General features: G+C 38.8%; 1 protein-coding gene across 2 annotated transcripts in view; it reads right to left on the bottom strand.

The window, feature by feature from the left end:
* The window catches only part of SORCS1 (sortilin related VPS10 domain containing receptor 1), a 262728-nt gene that overhangs the window by 113955 nt on the left and 124310 nt on the right, over positions 1–24463 (bottom strand). The gene's annotated exons all lie outside the window — the stretch shown is intronic.

Below are 24463 nucleotides of genomic sequence, written 5' to 3'. Positions count from 1 at the left end.
CCCTAAGGGTTGTTAATCCTAATGAAAACAAGAGGAAACTTTTGGCCTAAAAGTGTGGTAACCCAAGCAGAGCTCCAAAAAAGATAGGGAAAAGAGGGTCACCAAGGGAGCAAATTTTCCCTGAAGGGTGAGTTAGTGATAAATGCACGGTTCACATGATGAGCCCTGGCAGGGCTCCAGTCCACGTTGGATGGGTGCTGAGCTACCTGGTCCAGTGGAAGGTGTCCTGGTCATGGCAGGAGAATTGGAATGAGATGATCTTCAAGCTCCCTTCCAACCCAAACCACTCTATGATTCTGTCTGACAGTTATGCCAAGCCTGGGCAGATGGTCAATTCACTGAATACCCGGTTTCACAGCCAACTGTTTCAAGCCATGTCACTTGCCTGTGGCCAGCCCTGGCACCTGTGTGCCGCTGTGCTATTTAACATTTTGGGGTTCTTACTCTTGCCTATGTTTTCTAGCACACCCCAAGTGAAGAAACAAAGGGGAGGGAACATCACAAACGAAATCACCTCACACTGGGCAGAGGTGACCTGCTGGTCTCCAGGACATTAATATCCATACCTGCTCACCTCCATCTCTCTGCAAAATGCTGTTGTCCCTTCATTTCATACAAACGATCTCATCTCATTTCACCTAAAATTCACCAGCTGAAACTGTTCAATGAACATGGCTGGTTTTATCCAGAGCACTTAAACCAGTCCATCAGTTCTCAGGCGGGGACTGGTGCTTCCAGCAAGAAGAGTCCTCATGAACCCCTGGAACCCAGCAATAACTTTGAATAAAAGCTCCTTAAACCAGGTAGGGTTAGTAAGAAACTGCTAATTTTCCTTCATCTGTTTTCCCTTTACTTGCCAAATTACTGGGACTGACTTCATTGCAGCTGGTGGCACTATACCTGTCTGAGGCAAATATCAGATCCTTTAGAATCTGCTGCTTTTGTGTTCTGAAAGTGAGAATTTTAACTGAAAGTGCAACAAGACAAATATTGGAGTATTCACTTGCTACTCAAAATATATGTTCTGGCTGGTAGAAATTGGAGGAAAAGTAAAAGTACAGTTTTTCAGGATAATTATCAATGTTTTGGAAAAAGAGTAATTCACATTTCAGACTTTTCTTTTTTTCCTGAAATTGTATAGAATCTATGTGAAAGAAAATGAAAACTTATACACAGCAAAAATAAGAGCAGTAAGTTTACTAAATTGTCTGCAATAATAAAGGTTATTTTTCACATAGTAGAAGAATATTTTTCCATTTACTTTGCTCACATGTTTTATAAAGACTTAGTATATTAAAACTTAACTACCTCAAAAATAAGGATCTGGTTTCAAAGAGTCGTTCATAAAAATGTAATTTCATTTAGGATTTTTTTTTTACCTTTTTGCTGGTTTTAGGGTGAGGAAAGCAGGTAATTTAGTTACTGTTTACTTCTTAAAAGCTTTTCTATGGAACTCTGAAGTCTAGAAGCTTTATTTTAACAAAGATTTAAATTCTTTCCAATTTAAAATTGATTCTACCACCTGACAGCTTTAGAAAAGGTACATATTATAAGACTCCTGACATAATCATCAGAGTTAGCACCACAATTTCTGCACTGAGTTACAGTTCTTTTCTCTTGGGAGATGGCTACAAAATCTAACGGTTCTTAGTGGTATTTTCTTACTAGATTTAAATGGAATTGCTTTCAAGTAATTACCTATCACCACACATCTACACAACAGATGATGGTAACATTTTGCTGGATCAATATCAACTTTGTCTTGGTATACCTGGTTCTGCTACTTCTTGATTTTTAGGCATGAAGATGGGAAAAAAACCTAGTACAGGGACTAGAACTGAACATGAACGAAGTCTCTTTCTTGCAGGTATGAATCAGGTTGATTTTCCTGCCCTGTAATGGGTCATGGAATTAGAGGAGAAAGCAGCAAACACAGCACAGAATCTTCTGATCTGGTCTGTCGATTTTTCACTTCTCACTGTACAGTATAAAGTCTCTTCAGATTCATGGCACACAGTTCTGTTCTACCATCTACCTGCTTCCAGGCTTTGAGTCATCTTCAACTAGAATATGTGCTCATACAGCTGGAAATTCTTCCTTACTCATGCAAGTAACTGCGCCTTTCCCAAATAAATGACATGACACTTTTTGTACCTTTTAATTCCAAAGCACGTGTCTATGTGTTAGCTCTCCTGAAGCTCCAGGCTTTATTTCATTTTGGCTTCTTACATGGTAATTCTCAAATGTACATGGTAATTCTCAAATGTTCTCTAAAATTTCTACTTAGTTTAGTTTTAATTTTTCCCTCTGACTGTGAATAAAGCACGGCTTCACTAATTATGTCTACAGCTAATTCTTTTTATGCACATTTATCTGATTTGCTTCTCTCCAAAGCATTTTTTGTATTAATGCATTAATTTCATAATCACTTCAAATTATGTTCCATGTTGCATGAACAATTGGGAATTAGCATCTGCTTGCAAATTGTTAGCTTGGCTTTTCATTTTTGTTGTTGCAGTTGATGAACTCAAATTATCCATACTGAACGTGCCTGAAAAGAATTCCACCTCCAACAATAAATAATTCTCTTTACTTTCTGTATTGGTTTTTGTTAAGGGAATTCAGTGCAGTCATGCAATAGAATAAAACACTGTTTTTCTTTATCAGTTTTGGTGTAACAATTGATTACAGTTGATGTAGAGTCACCATGTGACACAGTCTTTCATAGATGTTCTGAGGTAGCTACTCTGCTAAATTTTGCAATTCTATTATCATTCTCTGGTTACCACGATTCAGGCTCTCAAATGGAACCAAAGTGTCACAGACCATCCCTGATATCAAAGCAAGTTTAATGCAAGCATTGAGCTCACACTAAGCAAGGGCAGCGTTGTTCAGCTGCCAGAGACTCAGTACAGATGTTTTTGACAGAGGTGACCTCCTGAGCCTACTCAAACATGGGGACATGGAAGCTGTTCTGGGTCACACCGAGATGTTGCAAGAGCATGAGGGCTAAAATATTCATGAAGAAATGATGTCCCATGCCTCATTTCCCTCTTTGCACATACCATACGACATCCAAGGCGGATGGCAATCTAGAAAGTAAAGTGCTCTTATCCTATTACTACTCCATTTCAGAGTTGCCAATGTTTCTTCTCCTTGACCTCTCATTTTTCCCTTTCTTTCCATGCAATTTTCCTTCTAAAATCAGTCATTTCCCCCAAATTTTAAAATAAGGGTGGCAAAAAGAGTATGATACATCAATCTGCTGAGATTTTGTTACTACTCCACCTTCAGCTCATGATATCATCTACATTTACAATGCCTAAAGCAAAGGATCAGCATTCTTGGTTTGTCTTCATATATCAGCACAGCAGGCAGGATCAATTAGTTCAATACAGAGAGAAAACCAATTTTTAAAACAAAACCTCGGTGCAAAAGCCTACTGAAGTTAACAGAGCATGATTAGAAGTTAATGGCATTATTAAAGGTCGAACCAACTGAGGCTATACCTTTCTGTCTTCATCACCCAGTGCATAGTTCCACCAATGAAAAGAAATCCACTTTTTTCAAGAACACTGGTTTTACAGAAATACTACAGCAAGTTTTATGTTTTCATGTTATCATCTCCAAATAGAGCCTTCTTTAAGACTGAATGTCACCTGTGACATGCTGATGGAAAGTTCAATCCATAACCCTCCTTGGCTCTTTGATAAGGTGACTAAAGCTTTTAGCAGTCACACAGTGGTGGAACTTGCAAGAAGGCTTTCTTGCACAATAGACATTTTAGTTATTAAAACCAAACCAGGGCAAAGCATGCTGGATTTTTGTATGACTATTACTGTAAGACAATTTATCTTTCTGCTTAAAATGGAGCATACAAGGATGAGCATTAAAACCTACTCTAATTTTAGGGGTTTTTTTTTAAAGGAATGAAAGATAGTGGGTACTTTAGAGTGACCTTTCTAGCTGTGTAGCTGATCTTGCCAAATCAGAATCCTACTTATTATTACACTAATTGCCAAAACTGTACAGAAGCAATCCTCTAGTGAAGAAAAAGAGGAGTCATACTTAGCAACAGTTTTAAGACTATAGAATTTATGGTATTTTTAGTGACTTGATCCCATGGAGTCAAAGATCTGCTTCTTCCCTTAGCAAAGTTCTGTGAGAGCATGAATTGTCCTTCTGTGTCATTCTTCATGTCAGGTATTTGGGTGTCTGCTCACCAAACTTCAATTAATGTTTGAGAGGTTGAGGCACTAACGACTTCAAGCAGTGCTATTACTCATGAGATGACAAAGGAAACTTGGACTAAGCCTGTAATGCTTTAATGGCTTCACAGAGTGGGATGTTAAACTGTTTGATAACTCACTCCTAATTATGGAGACTACAGAAGCAATTTAACTCAATCAACTAGTTGGCTTCAAAGACAGTGTTGTACTTTCTTTATCAGAAGCCAGTGATCAGTATCAGCTTCAGCAGCACTGATGCAACAATGGCTGTTGAGTGCCAATGACTGCTAATGAGAACTTGATCAATAGTATTTCTAATGATGCAATTCTGACTGTAATGGGGCTGCTTTAAAAAGGAAAATAAGTTAGGAATGATTATATCTTCAGTCATTGCAAATTCCAGTGCTGCCTGTTTCTTGCTATTCCACCTGCTGCTTAACATTCAATAAGTATTTCTCCAGTTAATTCTGCATTGTCCAACCCCTCATTCAAGACTTCAAGGGTCACAATGCTTAGGTGCTTATAGGTACTATGCTGTAGAACTCCTGAGTTACCTACTACTGGTTTGGTTTTTCTGTAATGCCTAGTGGATGCAAGGTGAGAGAAAGGCTACCATTTTTTTACCATTTTTTACCATTTAGGCAGCATCAAACAGGATCATCTATTACCAGCATTTTCTCATACAACTTCCTGGAGGGTGCACTCCAGATACAGACAGGTGTTAATGTCCAGGTCTGTCTGTTGCTCAGTGATACAGACGAGGCTGTTTGATTGGATGGTCCCAGCAATATTCCTACATCTGCGGTTTAAGCTTTATCTCTGGCCACGTTCACCTCACAAGTAAAAACCAATTAATAGACCATTTTGGCCCCTGGGAAAATTATCCCCACTGCCATAGGGGAAAACTGCATAATACAGTGCAACTGATTTGTCTAAGCTCTTTTGTGCATAAGTTTAAAAAGTGTCCCCAACACATAATTTCAGGTGGCAGCACATTTCACACATAAAGAAAACAAGGTGTGGTAAGCTAGTGATTGAAAGAACACGCTCTAGACACATTGCAGAGAAATCACACAGCCATGGGAAAAAGTGGAAAGCTCAGGAAATACATTCTAACAACTTTACTACAGAAAGGGTTTACCTAAGTCAGAAGCTAGAGAGCAGGACTGCATTTTGAAGTGAAATTTCAGAACATTCTCAGTTAAGACAAATGTACCAGCATTACATGTGAATGCAGTGAAAAACCTTTCACAACAAATATGACTGGTATGAAAAACAGAGAGAACAGAGGTGAAGCCAAACAACACTGTGAAGTCCCTACTATTCTGGATCATTTGCTGTCGTCATCAGCTGGAGTCATAAAAGAGTCGATTATATTTTGTTTGTGCACTGCAAGTATTAATAACCCCAAAACATAGGGATCCAGCCAATGAAAGACACCAGTTTAATTTCACTGCACATGTGTGGGTGAATGAAAAAAATTGTATGTAATAAGAAAGCTAGAAAAGTAAAAACTATGGCTATATAAGTCAATTCCCACAGACAGTATAACTGTCTTATTTATTGTACATTAGGTGCCCATGTGTACATATTTCTCCTCACTCTCACTAAGGCTTGAGCACCATCAAATTTATCACACTGTTGGAGTGAGCATGTGGACAGTAACTAGGCAGTAGTTAACATGCTAGAAATCGACAGCCCAAGGTGCTTGACAGTCATTTGTTATGGAGACATAACCAGACGCAGAAAACAATCAAGGACTGGCAGGCAGAAAAAAACACAGAGGTAAAAAAATCAAGAGTGTTAGTGGTCTTGGCAACCAATTTTAGCCGCAGCCTCTGCTCATAAATATGTTATTAATTCCAGTCATTACAGATAAATCGAGCATTTAGAACAAAAATGTATCCTTCTCTAGATGATGCACCAACCCTGCTAAAACAATACTTTGGCTGTAAGTAAGACCAAAGCACACAGAGAGAGAGTTCACGCTGAATTTTCTGCTTCCCTCAGTGTACCAGCAGGAGAAACCTCTTGAGGCCACATTATGCTCTAGGGGAATAAAATCCTTGAGGAGCCAGTAGCGTACGCTGAACATCCCAGAAAAGGAAGAGAGGATAAACTGATATTGTCAACATCAATAAACTAAAAAGTGTTCTTCCTGACTATAGTGGGTCATCAAGTGGTGCTCAGGATTACAAGTGGTGTGATTTTCTAGTAATTATTGAATGTGGTGAAGACATTCTTTTTCACATAATTACTTAATTTTCTTGAGTCTCTCAAGGTATTTGCCATTCTCATCAGCTGAACTGTCACTATATGAAACAGAATTAACTGAATTAGAGCTAGGAACATGACAAATAGCAGACTTTGCTAGGACTTTTTATTGAAAAAAATTATTTGGAAAGTATTTCCTTAATAAGTTCTCATTATATTATTCTATTGTACCTGTTCCATCAAAAAAATGTCAGAGATGTCTTTTTCCTCATTTTCCCAAATTCTAATGGATAATGATGTACTCAATTGTTAACATTCAAAGTCAGAGAAATGATTAACATTTCTATAAATGATTTGTGAATTTTAGGGATTTTTTACTTTAGAAATAATTGGCATCAAATTTACATCAATCTCATAATGATAATTACATTTATCTAACATTGATTTCTGTGGGGCAAATGATCCTCAGAAAATTTGATTACCTCACATGTATTCATTGAGTTATCCTTTGAATATCATAAGTACAGCAAATATTCTCACCTTCACTTTTAATCACAGAAAGATAAGGCACAAAGCAATTAAACAGCAAATTCATTAAAAGAAATAAGGAAGCCTGTGCCAAGGCTCAAATGCTCAAGTGCTGTATCTCTAACAGAAGACTTTCCTTCTTCCTATCACATGTTTCTAGGCCAAGTGTCTTCTCTGGGAGACAATCAGGCTATAGACACACTGTCAACAAAGGGAACTGTTGTTGTCAAACATGAACTTTGTGACATTCCAGTCCCAGTCTCTGAATAGCTTTGAATACAGCGATTCTCTCCTTTTAGAAATAAGGTTAAAATCCATCCAGCTGAATGACTCAGTCTGAGAAAATATCTGAGGCAGAGATTACATTACTGGAAGCTGGAGGTGGAAGGGCTCCCTCAGGTCACCAGCTCCATTGCTATGTTTATACAAAATATTTAATATATTTTGTATATTTTTTGTCTTTTTGTTAACTTCCAAAGTTCCTGAATAAGAGGGATGTTTACTGCAACTTTTCATACAGTGTCACTGAGAAATAGCTCTCTAAACTGACTTGCACAAAGCCTTTCTGAACTGCTTTATGAAAAACTGCCAAACAACGCTGCACCTTCTCTGATGTGTGTTCGAAAGCTCCCTGGAGTCAAGAGAGGTCTCTCCTGAGGATTCAAGCTGCTGGAAGCCTGAAGTTTTTTATTAATTCACAGAACACAAAACAGTAAATGGGTATTCCCTCGCCTCTGTTCGAGTGCCTGAAGTATAGATGCAGACAGACTGAATTTCAGCCATGTATGTAGTTTTTAGCCAGTGTAACCCCTGGAAACTGAAGTGAGCAGCTCCAGTGCTGGCACAGTCGAGCACAGGGAGGTTTCCCAAACTGGGGGAACCTGAAGGGAGGGCAGGGAGACACAGTTAAGGGATAGGGACACATGGGACAAGTTCCTGCTCTGCACAGCACATGCATCTCCTCTGTGCCTGCCCCACCTCCCCAGGAGCTAGGACTAATATTCAGAAAAATTTCATCACCAGCAGGGTTGTCAAGCATTGGAACAGGAGGCTGTGGGATGTGGCTGAACCACCACCCCTGGAGATATCTAAAAGACACAGATGTGGCCCTTAGGGACAAGGTTTCTATTAACTCGGACTAGGTCAACAGTTGAATTCAATGACCTTAAAGGTCTTTTCCAACATAGATGATTCTATGATTTAAAGCTTTCTAAGACCACTGACCAATGCATGTAAATTTTTATGAATAATGAAATTTGTCCCTCTAGAGCTGGCTGGCTTACTTTGCATAGCCAGCATGTAACACACAGTATGTCCTATTCTTGGTACACTGGACATCCCCCTTCTTTAGTGAGATTCCCTCCACAGCCTAGACCAAATGTCATGGAAACCAATGAAATCTCATCACTATGAGATAACAATTAACTGCTTTTCTTAATAAGCCAACACTTTCTCCTCCACATATCCTGTCTTCTTTATTAACCTTGAACAGAAGTTGCATCCAGAAACCTTTATCAATGACTCGGACTGAGACAAAAAGTCAGTAAAGAAAATTATATTGCCCAGAGCCTCCTTTCAGCTTTAGTTTCTTCTTTGGTTTATGGGTCATTTGCAAATCTGTTCTGACAGGAATATTAGGCTGCTATATAGCTATAGCAGAAAATTCACCAGAGATTTAAGCTCCAGTGAATGTGCACATTCCCATGGGCCATGAATGAGAGAGTTTTTATATCACCATTCAGTTCTGAATTGTCAGCCAGCTTTTCTCACCTATTAAAATGAATTTTAAAAACCTTTATAAAGAAAGCCCAACTTGTGTGCTAACCAGCTCTCTAGGAAGTTTGCTACCTGATTACATACTCTCTCTCAAACAAATATTTAAGTTATAAATGTTTCTTCAGCATGGGAGCATGTGGATTCCCCCCTAGTTCCAAAGTACTTGCACAGAAACATGCAAAGCTTATAGCTTTCCAGCTTTGCAAGCCTACTGAAACATTTGCAGTTTTTTTGTAGGCATGTGTCTGAGCTAATCGCATAATTTTTTTACCTGACAAGCGAAACAGATGTCAGATGACTAAATTCATTGATTCAGGTGCTGATTTGGCACAGCTTTCCCCCTTTTATTATACTCAGATCTGCCTTGTCCATGTTCTCCTGCATAATAAAGTCACTGGAACAATTTAGATAGTGAGTAAAATGGCAGAACTCCAGAAAACTCACTGATTTCAACCTTCTTATATTCTGCAAACAACCTTCTTGTACTCTGAGAAGCATGGTATAAACTTCTATATTTTGAGAAGAGCCAGATTAAAATCCAAGCATGAGAATGGTGCCAGTTTCTACATTTAGTTGTGAATTTTCTAAGAGGTACTGAAAAAATGCACTGGATGCTGTGAACGTCGTCACTAGACATGTTCTTCTCTCCAGGGCCTTTCATGGAGTTGGCAGAAGGCTAATTAAGGAGACTACAGCTCAGTGTATCCTGTCCATACTGACATACCTCCTCCCAAGCCCCCTCACAACATTGACATCAACTAACAAGACAAAACAGGTATGGAAGAATGAAGAACCTTGAATTCTGAGTATATTATGTCTTCATCACCTGTTTCTCAGATGGGAGATGATGGAGAGAAGAGTAGTTACATTGCTTCACATCAGACATGTCATATACACAGCTCTGAACCCTCTAGGCCAGCAGAGAGAAACAGGTTTTTTAAGATACTGCTTCAGAAAATCTAGTGCCACAGCAGGTATTAGGATCACAGGTCATGGGTGTCGAGATCCTCCTGTCTCCTTCACTTTTACCTGCAGATTTTCTTGTCCTTCTTCTTGTGTTGTCATTGGCACTCATTCAACTCAATCTGCCAACTGGCTTAGTGACCTACCATTGCAGGGGCACACAGCCCTAAATCAACTGGGAAACAATTACTGATCAGGGTGTTAAGGGGTACAGAGGGGACTTAATCCTGACACAGACTGTTGCAGTGGAACCTTTTGTTTGATTGCTGGACTCTTCTCCTGACAAGTCCATGGTCTTGATGACAAGAACAAGTCAAGAATGATACTTCATGCCTTTGCAATCTTAATAATAGGCCTAAAAAAGGCAAGGTGAACACTCTTTGTAAGACTTTTCATACCTTATTTGAAAGGTTAATGGCTGGCTTGATTTGTATCAGAATAAGGTTTTATGTGGAAGCAAATCGTCATGCCAGGTTGAGTCAATACTGCTTAATCTCCCCAAATTCTCTTTCAGACTCAGAAGAATTAGCTCTTCTGCAGATCACAATTACAGGCTTTACAATCTAACCTTTTTCCCTTTCCACTCTACCTCTTACTCTTTATACCAAAGATGAGAGTCTTCAGAAAGCCCCAGAAATTAAGCTCCTGAACAGTGCCAAAAAAAGAAGAGCTGATCAAAGGGTTGGTGGCAGATATGGGACTTGATACCTCAAAGGGCATCCAGCCTACAAGTACATTTTATATCTTTGAAAGCATGGAATTCTCTACCTACCAATCAGAGCAGTATTTATACAGCCTCAGAGGCACTGTAGTTACAAATAAAATGGGAGGTACTTGTTCCAGAGATCTTAAATAATTTCTACAATAAGAGATGACAACAAAGAGACCAAAGATGTTACATAAGAGTCAAGATTGCAGAAGTGAGAAACTGTCAGATATTCTGTTCCATACCCTTAATATTATATTCAGACCTCTTGCTTGCTATTTCTCATCCAGCTTCAGTTTCCACCCCATCCCCTACAAATCACGAGATATGAGATCCTAAAATTCTGCTACCCTGAAATGGGAAAATTTTATACTCTACCTCATTTTAGTGGTCCATTCTCAAGGATAACTAGTTACACTAAAAATCAATACTTCACAAAACCTAGTCACATTTTCATGGTTTTTTTAAGAATCATCACCCAGTTTTGAGTTGGTTACACTAGGAAAAGTCAGAAGTAAATCTCAATTCATCTCAGTTTAACAACTTAATGTGTATTACCTGAGGCATTTCCCTTTCTGTGAACATACTTTTATCCCCAATATATTAGACTTAGATTAACCATTTATCTATTTTGGCCTAAGCTTAGTTCTCCCATTTTGCATTGCCAAGCAAAGAGCACATATATGGACATTGATGCTAATCAATCTAATAACACCTATCAGCCTGGTAAACTCTTTATTTAACTGCGTGCCTGAGACTACAATTCTATACTGTCATTCAAAGATAAAATCAGAGTAAAGAAGTTTAAGGGCAGCAGGTAAGGGAGAGGCACAGGCTACAGGCATTGTGGAAGTTATTTCATAGTATCTGTGACCATGTACTACAAGTCACATAGCTGATGGTCTGGCCCCCCACTTCTCTTTCTAGAATATATTTTACGAGTTTTGCTAACTGAAAACATTGCTGGGAGGAAGCCACACTGACCTCATGTCCAATTAATCCTGTTCCATAAAAACCAGAAGAGCTAATAGAACAACAAAATGTTAAAATAATTTTAACCTATTTCACATAGTAGATATTCCCATACTTAGAAGAACACGTGTGTGCAAATACACACACAAATACTTGTGTGCATACACAGCATTTTAAGAAGGAAAGGTTTGTTTAACAAACTGGTCAACATTTTAATACATAAGATGGTCTTACTTGATAGGCCCTGAGTAAATTTCCAATCAGTATAAATGGCTTCAGGGTATGTGCAATTCTTCTTCTTTCTTTTTTTCATTTTTTTTAAAGGGGAAAAATACATGATTTTCAGTGTTAATTTAAAAAAACCTCCAAAAGCAGGCATTATTTGCAGCATCAAGCCACTCCCCTGAGGACTCAGCTACTGAAGAAACAGTTAATAGTTATAAGTAATATTCAAAGACATTAAATAAAATTCCTCTGACAAATTCCTCCAACACTGCCTAAAAATGAGCAAGACCAGCATTACACAGATCTTTGAATGATGAAACTGCATTTTAGAAGTTGATTTTGTTTTTCCTCCAATACAACTTCAGCAGATTTCATCTGTATCCTCAGAGAAATCCTACACACCCTGTACAGGTTCGGAAGCCCATGCCCAGACATATTAATGAACCAGCAAGCAGAATATATTGCCTATATCCCTAAATAGGCTCGAATTAGGAAGAGCAGGTGCAGGATTAGCAGAGAATCTGGAGTAGAGAAAGGATTACACAGACAGGATTTGAAAAACCCAGCAATAATCAGCTCTTGGACAGAATTTAGAGCTGCTTTGGCTTAGGAGATAATGTTTCATAGGGTTTTCCCTGGAGTTCCTTTTAAGAACATTTGAGGGAATTGCAAGTTTTGTTTGTGTTTGCTTTTCTTATCTTTTCCCGCAAAGAACAGCTGGATGTGGATGAAGCCAATATGGATACAGAAGAGATGAGAAACTGAGAGTGCACAAAGCTCCTGAGACAAGGAAAATCCTGCGTCGCTTGACACGATGAACCAGATACGGGCCTTCATTTAGAGCAGGGCCCTGAGTGTTCCTACAGATAAAAACAGGTATACAAGCAAGGACATGAAGAACAGCTGGAAAACAAAACAAAACAAAAAATATTAAATACTACGGTGATAAGAGAGATTTTATTCAGACTGGCCTCCTGACTCACTAGTTATTTAGTAAATTTCCTATTTCCCTTACTGTAAAAATTGATCACAAAGCAGGGATAATGCCACGTATCTAAATGAAAAACAAGGAGAAAACAGGTGAAGTGAAAACAGTTTTTAAGACAGATTCTTAAAAAGCTACATGCAGGACACAGCTTTTTCAGAACAACCAAGGAAAAGCCCATATTTCATAACTATGCTGGTTGATAAACAGTTCTGGTTTCTAACAAGCAGAAATACATATTTTTGTTGCAGATATTTTTTATGTTTCAAAAACCAGACGTTTCAGGAGAACCACTGTGAAGTCACATATCTTTGAAATCTCAGAAATACCAGTTTAATCTGAAACATCTTCAGGGGGGGAAAAAAAAGGGAAAAAAACATGAGGAAAGCCTAAATGTTTTATCTACTTCAAAATGAAATGCTTAAAAATGTGTCACAAAACATTGCTTTGTTTTGCAAATTTTGGCAATAAAAATTAATTATAAAATGTTTGAATATCAACGAACTGACATGAAAGAGGAAATCAAACAAAATTTTTGACCCTAAGTTATGTTTCCTCCATCTCTTATTTCAGAAAAATGAAATATCAACTTTCCATAAATAAAATTTTAAAAAGAACAAAGTCCTAACTATACAGAAGGCTAAATATTTAAATATTAAATATTTCCTAATAGGTGTGCATCTCCCAGCACAGTAAAAAGAAGAAAAGAATTGGTACTAACCCTCCTTGTAGACCTGGCCCTGAATTCTTCACAGAATTTAATCCCCCTCAAACAAAGGATGGTTCAGAACTGTAAGTTTAAGCTAGAGGGCCTGGGAATGTTATGCAAATGTTTTAATGCATTGTGCACCCATCAAGCAAACAAAATAATCAACTTGATTTGCAAGAACCCCCTACCTATGATTCTGTAAAGTCCCTCTTCCTAATCCTCTCAATTCCTCCCCCACCTTGACTCCATCCTTTTTCTTTTATCCTCTGATTCCACCTCTTTTATTTTTTCTCTCCTTGCTATTCCAGCAGGCAGGTGACTGCCTGCTCCCTCTCTGGTTCATTATTTTGCACACCTCTTTCGAACTACTTTATTAATTATCACTTGTGTTAACTCAACATCACAACAGTCCAATCATAGTCCAGGAGTCTGTTGCTCCAATTAACATGCAGATATCAACAAAGCAGTGGGTTTTGCTGCAGAGAACTACAAAGAACAGGACCTGCAAAGGTATAAACTAAAGGCAGCCAAAAGTAAGCTGAAACCCAACTATGACCAGGGGTTTTCTGTCATAAATGAGAGAGAGAGAGAGAGACAGAGACAGAGAGAGAAAAAGAAAACCCCTTAGTTTTTTTAACTATTGGCATAGGGCAGTGGATGTTCCTTAGAAAGCATCTCCTCCCAAGCATGATGGGCACACTGAGAAACCATATAAAGGCACTTAATTGAAAAGGCTGCAAGCAGAAGTGGGGACTAGAGCCACAGGTTAATGGGAGGCAGCAGCTGACCTCCTAATAAGCAAGGTATGGCAAAGATGGCAAAGATAGCAAAGTCTGGAAAGCAAAGACCTGCAGCTCTACTTCTAGTGTGAAAAGCTGGGGAGCAGTGCAAAGAGATGTGTCCTGTGGCTGCAGCAGAAATTGAGGTGTCTAATTTCTGCAGCTGCATTCTCTGTGAATCAGAGATGGCCACATTTGTGGGGGACAGGGCATTGCATTGACTGAGACATGAGATGCTCAAGGCCTAAAACAGGAGCATTAGCCCTGTAGTCAGCAAGGAAAGGCAGCATGTTAGAAACAGGAATGCCAAAAGAATTCGCCAGGCTTGGACACAGCCTGAATAGAAAACCTGGCCTGATATAAACCAGCTTTATGGCTCCCTACAGCTGGAGCCATAGGATGGATGGAGCTTTTTCTCCTTTCTAATGACCACCACCTACAGAGCCAGTCATCTGGATCAAAGAGGAGTTGCCACGCTGCCCTTCAGTAGTCCTCTTAATCCACAGCAACACACTAAAATAGCAACTAACATCTATCAGGCAGCTCAGAAAGACATCTCCTCCTCCTCATCTCTAGCATTAACATTTCAAAAGCAAATAAATCCTGATTCACAGAAAAGGACTCAATGTCCCCACAGACAGGCTCATGCAGTGAGTTATTTGGAAGCGAGCAAGGCAGACACTGAGTTTTGCTGGTTCAGAACATCAGGGATGTGTTTCACTCCACAGCAATGAAGGGGAAGCTAGAAGGGAGCAGGATCCAGTGCATACCTAAGTGTGGGTGAGTTCAGGCAAACCACTACTAAATTAATAGTAAAGAATACAGCTGTATCTATAAATAAATCTATTCATTGCAGCAGTACCTGAGTAACTGCTGTAGCTGTAGTGGGTAGCTAATAGCTACCCAGCTCTGATGAGAAAAGTTACAGTTCCCAAACCCTGACGAGGGATAAGAAATGAGGAGACCATCAGAACATCCACCATCTGTGTCTCCCCACCTGTCAGAAATTTAGGCCAGCAGACTTTGGCTCAGTTTGCAAAGGTGAGAAGGAACCCATCTCCTGTTTAACTCTTGAGAAGCCAGGGAAGCTAGAAAAGTATAAACCTTCACAGGTCCTGACATCAGGGACCTCAGAAAAAACCCAGATGAAGTCAATGATAAAGTAAAACAGTATCAAGTAGGATCATACAGCTGGATCCCTTCATCTGCAGGTTAGAATATCACCCAGCAGACCAGTGATACCCAACTGTGACAAGCAATTCAACTGCAAGAAATCCTATTGCATGCAGCCAAAAATGATGTTACACTGCTTCATGGTCCAGTGGGCAGTCTAAACCCTGAGTAGGAGGAAACAAGCAAGAAAGAGACTTCTCTAAAAATGTATCTGTGCCGTTACAGAGACTGTTAGCTCTATCTTGCAATGACTGGGAGCCATCACCAAACTCACAACTGAAAAACCATCTCAGAGCTTCCCTGTCCTCTACAGTGTAATGTCTGTGGGATGCACGCTCCAGGGGGTGGGATAGTTGATCATCAGGATCCACCTTTCTTCCTGCTTTGGTCCATCTCTATCTGTAGTATGTATGATTACACATGTGTGTGTATTCCTCAGTGTCACACTTCACTTAAATTTCTAGAATGCACTGGGTGAATTATTGACACTAAAAAACTCATGTTACCATTGTTGCAAGTCATGTATATATTTCATTTCTTTTTCTTTAATACAGTAGTTCGTAGACCAGTAGTGTATATAGGGAAACCATAGTGACATCTAAGTAGCATATGAAACCAATAAATGTTAAATATGTAGGCTTATATATGGGGCTTGAGTACAAACATGTATGAAACACAAAAAATTATATTTATCAGGGTAACCTCTGTAACACCTCAAAGGTTTACAGGTTCTGACACCTACTGAAATGACACATTAGAAGGTCTGAAGTCCATGAAGGATGTTGCCCGTGAACCCAGGCTCATCCACGGGCTCAGAAAGAAACTTGTACTTTCTTGCCAAATACTTTACTCTGGTTTTCTGTGCTGCAATGATTGGAGACTGCAAGAGCAAGCTCTTCTGACATGCTAAGAATAATTTAATTTTGCATTCAAAATTAGTCTTTTTATTAACTTCAGTGGATTCTGGATCAAGATCTGAGAATAGTAAAATGAATGTTAACCAAGTGAGAGCCTGTGTGGCTGATTTTCAAACAGTGGAATACCGATTAAAAATCAGACCCACGACTTACAAAAGGCTTTGATAAATTTGCATTTAAAAGCTTGTAAACCATTCCCAAGACAGGCTTGGATTCTTTTTTCCCAAGTTTTCCTTCTAATTCACTTAGTAGTCTTCTCTGTACATCCATATTTTTAATTTATAATGGACCTTGTTCTTATTTTCACCAAAGACTGCAATAATGTACTATGTTAGTAATTGCAATTTAAGAAGGGTAAAAAGATCTTGTTTAACATTATAATCAAACATTTATTTTTCAAATTACTCCAGTTATAATCACAATTAAAATCAGAGCAAAACATTTTAATTATTCTGATTATTACTCAGCGTAACAAGGCTACAGCCTAATAACCAGATTTTATTGCATGGAAAACTTTTGGGCTTCTTAGTCATTTCTGCTTTTCTTTACTATCATTTATTGTAGCTATTTTAATTTATTTTAGTACATGACAGAGAACACATTTAAGAGACATGTAACAAACAAGTTTTAAATGGGCCTATTCTCAACACTGCAAGAACCAAGGTCACCTCAGGGTGGTGGGGTAGCAGAGATGAAGCCTCCCTTTCCTTCATGTTCTTGAATCTAGAACACTGGTGGCCACATGAAAGAAGTTCCTCTCACATATGCAAAGTCCTGTCTAAATGTAGCTTTTAAGAGTCAATAAATGGTTTTACTATCTGAACACTGAAGTGTAAGCAAATTTCCCTTTAAATGCCCATAAAATATACTTACCCTTTCCAAATATCCTTGCTGTGGATTACATATTTATGACAAATATTAACATAAGTAAGTTAAGTATCCTCTTGAAAAAAGTACCTCTAATTTTGCTGTAGTTATTGGGTCTGCTTGTTGTGGTTTTTTACTGCAGGCCTCCAGACTATACTTAAAACTACTGTGCTGATCACTTGCATTTAATAAAGTTCTCAAAACTATGTGCAGGAACAATGCTGGCAATTTCTGTTCTCTCAGGCATTTTTTAGGTTGGCTAATTACATTCTCTCTGCCTAAATTTCCCCTGCAGCTTCAGAAAGAGATGATTTCCTTCTTCCTTTCCACACAAATACTTTTGCAGTTTCACCACATGCTGTTAGAGAGGGCCAAATACATTCTGACCCAGAAAAAGATATATTTCAGGTACAATACAGAAAGGAAATGGAGATTTTTTTGTTTGTTTGTTTATTTCACTGCTTCTTAGAAATGTTAGGTTATGCCAGCTGAGACAGGCTACCAGGTGTCGTTGTATTTGTGTGTGTTTGTTTGCAGGACCCTTCCACATACTCCAAGAGGGGAAAAACTTACATTTCCTGCTCTCCACAAATAAGTGAGGTGGAATATTTTTTCTGGATTGAAACACATTAAGAAGGAGACTTCCATTTAAAGAATATTCACTGAAGGTACTTGCTGAGAGCTGGGTACCTGCCTGACCCTCTGTGAAAATCACTCCTTCCATCACACACCCATCACCATTAACACTGCCTGTGGCCACAGACACCCCATCCCTGGAGAACCCCAGGAAAGAACCCACCTGGGATGAACGTCTGACCCAGAAGGAAGAAACACGTGGACTAATTTCACTTTAGATTAAACTCGAGCTGGACCACAGCAGCCTTCAGTGTGAATGATTTGACAGATTACCAAGTAATATTTTATGACATTTAGGAATGGATTTTTCAGAAGGATGAGGCATTTATTTTTTCTGAGGTTTTGCATTTTAAGGAGAGAACAGCCTTTCCACTGTGTGGATTTTGAAAGCAGGCAAACTTTGAGAGAGAGAGAGAGAGGGTTTTGATTTTTATTTTTAAACTCTACCCCTCCCCAGCAAAAATAATGTTGTTTTCTTTTGATGAATCTGCTTCACTTATTCACAGTTTCATTAAATATTGGTGCAGCAAGCCTAGGAGGTATCTTTTTACTGAAAGACATGTATTTTCCATCTCGAGTGGTAGAGACCATATATCTCTCACATAGCAATAATATACAAGTGTGTATAGTATAATGTAGCACCTATTCATATAATTCCAAACACAACATACACACATAGCTTTAGTGTGGCTGTAATGTAGATATATTGAACAATATTAACCTTCTTTATAGTGGGAACATACTTTTTTATTATGCACATGAATTGACTGTTAATAAAAACGGTTTGCACTTACACAGCACCTCACCCCAAAAAAACTCAGTGAGATTTTCCCAGTGAAATACATTTCTGTTTTGCAGAACTCAGGAGCTACCACTTCCCAGTGCAAAGCTTCAGTGCAGCTTTTTCAAAGTTATGTGCCAAATGAGGAATCAGGTAAGGAAATAAAAAGTTATAGTTTATTAAAAGTTTTTACATTTGTTAAACTCTCTTCTCCACTTTGCAGAAGTAAGACTCCTACAGATATGAGAATAAATCAGTTAATTTGACTTCTGACATCTGTGGAGATGCAGTGACACAGGTTGCAGTCACACAAGGAAAGCACTCCAAGCTCCTGACAGGCTGTGGTAACCTCTATAGAAGTCTGTGCCCCTTTTGGTGGAAACTGAATTAGCTGAAGGATACCTCAGGCTGTGCCAGCCTATCACTTGTAGGCGTCAGCTACAATAGAGACAGACTCCAAGGCTCAGCTTTATTCACACTGGGATCCTCCTCATCAACCCACGGGTGATTTTGTCAAGGAGGAGCCCTAGCAAAATAAAACTATCTACAGATTTGGCTGTATTTACAATGCCTTCAGGGACCTAGATGAAGAAAGAATCTAAACCTCAATTCCTCCTGACTTAGCTCCACCAGGCTACACTGCTGAACACACAAACTGGTTATGTTGCATCTGTTGTCCAAATGGTGGAAGAACCAGCTAAACTCAGACTGCCTGCAGATCCTGCCTGGTTGCAAACACCAGCAACACCCTCAAAGAGCCATTTCATGGCTGACTTTTCTGATCCACATCAACCATTTGGTGAGTATCAATCACATACTTCCATCTCACAATATCCTCACCAAAAGCAAGGGAATCCCAAGGCCCAGAGAAGTGTGGGGTTTTTTCTCCCTGAGTTTCCTTTTAGCACGGACTTGGCATGTTTGCAAATCTCACCTTTAGGGCAGGCTTAGATTCAGTCTTGAAAGACACTGAGGTGGCAGTCACACTTACGTAAGAGCAGCTGTATGTAGCATGATTCTAGTGGTTCTAACATCACAGAAGCAGACTGAGCAATGGGTAGATGTTGGAATTTGGAACAGTTCCAAAAAGGACCTAGCCTTAAACATTTTTTTACCCACAACTCTGCTAGTCCTTTGCAGTGGGTTTGGGGTTTTTTTTTGCTTTTACTGCATCTGTATCCACAGCCTCAATCTGAACAGCTAATGGCATGATCCTAATTATATGGTCAAGTAAACAGGCAGGCTGACACATCTTAAGAATAATACATACAATTTTTTTTACTTGTCTTGAGTCTGAGCTTGTGGGTCTCTGCTGTGACAAGCACAGCACTTACTGATAGCCAGTTATGATACACTGCTTGATTATTATCAACCAGCAGGAGAGAAAAATGCTTTTATCAATATTATTTTACTGTTTATTTACAGATGTGAGCTGCAGTCATACTGTAGGAAGAAAGGTACACCTATCCAGTGTACTGTCATACAAGAAAGGACAGGCCCTGAGACTCAAGAGAGCTGTCAGGTACACAGCTTTTGCTCCCCTCAACTTTCAGAGCACAGTATTATTACTAGTAAGGCTCACAGCACGTTTGTCCTACAGCTGCTGGAAAACCTTTTCTGTAGAATAATTGGGGCACATTAGCTGAAGGAAGAAAACAAAAAGAGGAAGGAAGTAAGCCGTGTCATCATGTGAAACATGTCGATTCTTTTACTTGGATTTTTCTTATATCCATGATGACAAGTGGAAGAGAGATTAAATTAAAAATCTCATTAAAATGTTATTGTTGTCCCCAAGGTACATACATATGTGGTTTGGAATTTTCACTCCTGTCATCTTTAGAAAAGTTTCAGTAATAATGAAAAGGAGAGGAAAACCCAACAAGTTCTACCAGGCAAGGAGCCAGAGCTCCAACTACAGCAAATATGATGGGAAAAGAGTAATAGATTTTAATTGGTGCCTGAAGGGGGGAGGTCAGTCTCTTTGGAACAATGGGAGCCTTTGGTGGTAATTGACTGAACGCTCCTGTGGGAGCTTGCAAATGGCAGCACAGGCTTGAAACAGTAGCAACAGGAAAGGTTTGGTATCCTGGAGCAGGTGTAAAAGTTTTGCTGGTAGGGGTAGTACAGAAAGAGAACAGTGACACACCTTAACAAGGAACGTGACTTGGGAGACAGCTCTCAGCTCCAAGGTTTGAAGTGTCAGACATATTTTTGTTAGAGAAATGTATTTAAGTTTAAAAAGGAATATGGCCATGCCACTGGTATTAGGCACACAGGGGTCTGGAGCAGCAATGATTTGCCCACTTCTACACTGAATCACTGAATGACTGAATTAAGCTTCCTCTATCACTCCATGATAACCTACTGCTGCTGTCCCAAACAGGTTCAAATGATTGATGCTTTCCTTTCTGCACCTTTTTTTTCTTTTTTTGTGAGAAGGTTTGTTTATATCTCTAAGCAATACAAATGAAGGGCACAAACTTGCATGGGTGGATTGCAGTTTGCAATTCCATCTCAGAAAGAAACGGTACAAAAGGAGATCTGGAAGACTGGAAGATTGTCATCTTCCAGAATCATATTCCAGAATTAGGAGAAAAGATGATTTTATGGATAGGATTTCAATGAAAATCCTGTGTTCAGCTTCTGTCTGCAGCTGATTATTTTTTGACCTTAGCAAAACATACATTTGATCTCATTCATAAACTAGGACTGAAAATATTTCTCCTGAACTACCTATTAAAAAAAATCCATAAATGAGCAAAGGCACAGAGTAGAAGGGAAACTCGCACTTTCTTCCCCAGTTGATACTACTTTGGTTCATCTGCAATTGTTCTTTACTTTCTGGGAGCTGAGTAACATGACACTAGGGAGGGCATATGGATGTGTTTGTATTTCTCCCTTAACTGCCTAAAACTAAGCACAAACTGCTGTCATTCAGATAGGCTATGCTATTACATTGATTATTTACCATCAGCAGTAATTATAAATGGAAAACAAGTTGTGCACCAGAACCCAAAGAACAGATGCTGTTCAAACACGGAGAAAAAAAAAATCTCTTCCCATAAATTCTTGACTTATAAATAGGACAGAAGAATCTTGGTCTTGACGCAGAAGGGTGAGTCACAATAATACGATTTTATGTTCTCAGGGCTGAATAATGTCCAGGAACAGCTGTAAGCCCATTGCCATGCTTATTATTAAGGAATTACTTCTAATGGATTGTCTTCACCAGAAAGCTACATCCAGAGCACACAAAATGCTCAAGAGTAGAGTTCACTGAAATTGCTGAACCTATGAGGAATCAGAAAGAGAGCCCAGCAATCACAGCAAATACACAAGGCTAAATCCTCTAAAACATATTCTGTCAGAAAAAAAAAAACAGCACAGAAAAATAATATTCAAACTCTGTGCAATGTGCTGTGCAAAGGAGCCCTAAGCCAAGGGAAGGAGATTTTCTTTTAACCATATCTGATGAAGATAGATCTTCTAATCCTGCATTAAGATTAGGCATCACAAATTGAGGTTCTGTTGGTAACTGTGCAGTTGCATGGAGAACATATTCCACGGCTTTCTGTCTATCTTTGGTCTGTGTGGAAAACGATATTGATACAAACACATATGCATCTCATCACTCCACAAAAGAGACAAAACCCTGAGAAATGCCTGCACAGAGAGGATTTGTAACGCAAGGACCAGATCACAGTTCCCTTCTAATTCTCCTTATTACCTCTAATGAAGGAATTAGGTACATGGGACTGGAGGCTGAAGAGATTTTATGTTTACACAGAGGTAAACAGAGACCTAAATATTATGTGCAGTGGAGAATTCAGTGTTTTACTGCATTGAAGCTGTTCAGAGCAGACTTTTAACAACAGAATCAGCAAAGTGATTAAAAATGTAATTTAAGTACCATTATTATGTTCCACTGTTTTCAGTAGAATTTATCTTGGTAAATCTCTAGAGAATTTTAAAAGGAAACATTTCAAAACAAAATGGCTTTAGCTTTTTGCACCCAAAACATTGTTATTCTAACATCAATCTCTTCAAGACAGAAAATTCTTACATGACCTCAGCAGAAAAAAATAATGTTTTGACTAGGAATAAGTACTTTCAAACAATGATTTTTTTTCTTTCTCTAAATAACAAAATCCATTATTCATAATATTCTGTATGCAACAGAAAACTGCAAATTTGGTTTTTGCTTGTCAAATACGGTGCTAATTTAAATATTTCTGTAAAACACTATTTTTTGAAAATATTTCACCAGCTTTTTAGCTGCACTGCCAGTTTAAGAAAAAGCAACAAAAGTGTTGCTCACAGATTTATGGTGACAGTTGGCCACACTCAAAATTTACTACCAAGTACTTCCCTCAAATCCTCACATGTTCTTCTTAGCAAACGTGCACAAAAACACTGTGAAGGTGCAAGTGCGCCCTGCATATTCACCATGGTCTGATTTCACTCCCCTGTCCATGGAAAAATGCTCAGGAAACAGTGGTCTAGGGCTTAATCCACAGAATCAGAACACACAGCAAGAACTCCTCTGATAGTTCTTTATGAACACATTTTGGTCTACTTGGTGAATGTCACTCTCAACACCACCCTCAGCACTGCCTCCAGCGATTGCCATTATCACTGCTCTGCTTCCTCAACAGCTTTCTCTCCTTTGTTCTCACGTATGCCTAAAGCATTTACCTTTACAGAAACACTGACCACAATCCAGTACTTCTAAACGTGGTAGAAGAGATTCCTCCACAGAAAAACGGAGTTTGTGCAAATTTGTGGGAGACCCATGCCCATCTGAAAGCCACGTCGTGGTAAACAGAAAGAGAATGAATTCTGTGTTTCCATCCACAGCCTCCCTATGCCATTACTCTCAAAGCTGTGGCAAGCATTGTATTTTCCTTGCTCCCCAAGTTATAGGCCCTTCCTAAATGTTTTAATTCCTTTTTTGACTACTATTGAGAAAGAGGTGGAGAGATGGGAATCAAAAGACACAATAGAAAATGTAGGGATTACAGTGCCTTATTTTCAGTAAGTTTTGACCCTTGAATTCTCTGTTTTCTGTTAAATTCTAGTTGGTTTTTTGTTGTTGGGGGGGGTTTTTTGTTTGTTTTTTTCTGGGGGAGGTTGGTTTTTTTTGGTTTTTGGGGGTTTTTTTTGTTTGGTTTGTTTTGGTTTTTTTTGTTTTGTTTTGACTTTTTTTTTTTTTTTTTTTTTTTAATTATTAGACATATTATTATTATTCTGGCTCTGGAAAATCTCTCTCTGTCCCCACAACAAGAAACCTAAGCCTTTCACTTAATAGCACTAAAAGGAAAAGCTCACTTATGGGTTTTGCAGTGTCTTTTTCATACCAGACACTTAATTATTCCCATTTTCTCCATGAAGATTGGCTGCTTCCTCAAGGACCTCTTATTCTCAATTTGATATATGAGGCATCACTTGTTGGTCTCTAATTCTCATGCTATTTGCATACAAGTAAAATTCCACATTTTCTTAGCAGTAGATGGCTTTCTAATTACATCCATTAATCTTCGCCATCACTCCCCTCTCTCTGCATTTACTAGCACTTATCAATCAGAAGTTTAATAATCAAGAACATTTTTCTTCTTAATTTTCTCCACTTTCTTCTCCCTGTACTCCAAGTGCAGCTAGACAGAAGGCAAAACCCTTGAGTATCCTGTCATTTCATCATTCATTTGTTCATAACAACGTATCTAGGCTGCAGAAGGAGTGAGCAGTTGCAATCTGCTGGCAAATATGTATCTTTAATACCTCAAAATCCAGAAGGTAACTGAAAACAACCCTGCTGTACATATTTTTAACCCAACTTTATGGGACACTGAACAAACTGATTTTCAACCACTTGGCACCAGTTTTTCATAGGAAAAAAATATCAATATTACGGCAACTGGCTTTCTTCCTGGTTTAAACAGCCCGTCTTACTTATGGAAATGGATGGAACTACAAGTTTGAAAATAAGACAGGTCTGTTCTTGCA

This window comes from Corvus cornix, chromosome 6, assembly GCF_000738735.6.
Source record: "Corvus cornix cornix isolate S_Up_H32 chromosome 6, ASM73873v5, whole genome shotgun sequence".
NCBI lineage: Eukaryota > Metazoa > Chordata > Aves > Passeriformes > Corvidae > Corvus > Corvus cornix.
The sequence above is the reverse complement of the archived record's forward strand: the minus strand, read 5'-3'. Positions and strand labels throughout refer to the sequence as shown.